The sequence below is a fragment of the Plasmopara halstedii genome (genome assembly GCF_900000015.1).
Source record: "Plasmopara halstedii genome assembly, contig: Scaffold_1211, whole genome shotgun sequence".
Taxonomy (NCBI): domain Eukaryota; phylum Oomycota; class Peronosporomycetes; order Peronosporales; family Peronosporaceae; genus Plasmopara; species Plasmopara halstedii.
This window is the reverse complement of record NW_020188126.1, coordinates 1,194,647-1,194,981: the sequence shown is the minus strand read 5'-3', so window position 1 is coordinate 1,194,981 and position 335 is coordinate 1,194,647.

Sequence of the window (335 nt, the reverse complement as noted above, 5' to 3'; positions counted from 1 at the left end):
GCAATAGATCTTTAACTGTTATAGTGGCCTTGTAGCTATCAAAAGTGCAGTGATACATTGTGGTGATGTATAGCAACAATAGACTAAACTAAACTGTCACTGTTTTGTTGCATTCAGTCGTCTCCTTTAGACTACGTAATGCCAACAAAGCAATCTACATCAATGAATGAGGTTCATTAGCAATAGATCTTTAACTGTTAAAGTGGCCTTGTAGCTATCAAAATTGCAGTGATATTGTTAAATTCGTAAGCCGGGGCTAGAGAAGAGAGCTGAAGAGTGTTGCTGAAGGCGAAGACACTTGCGGGGAAGGAAGGAAAATTCGGAAGTGATTTATC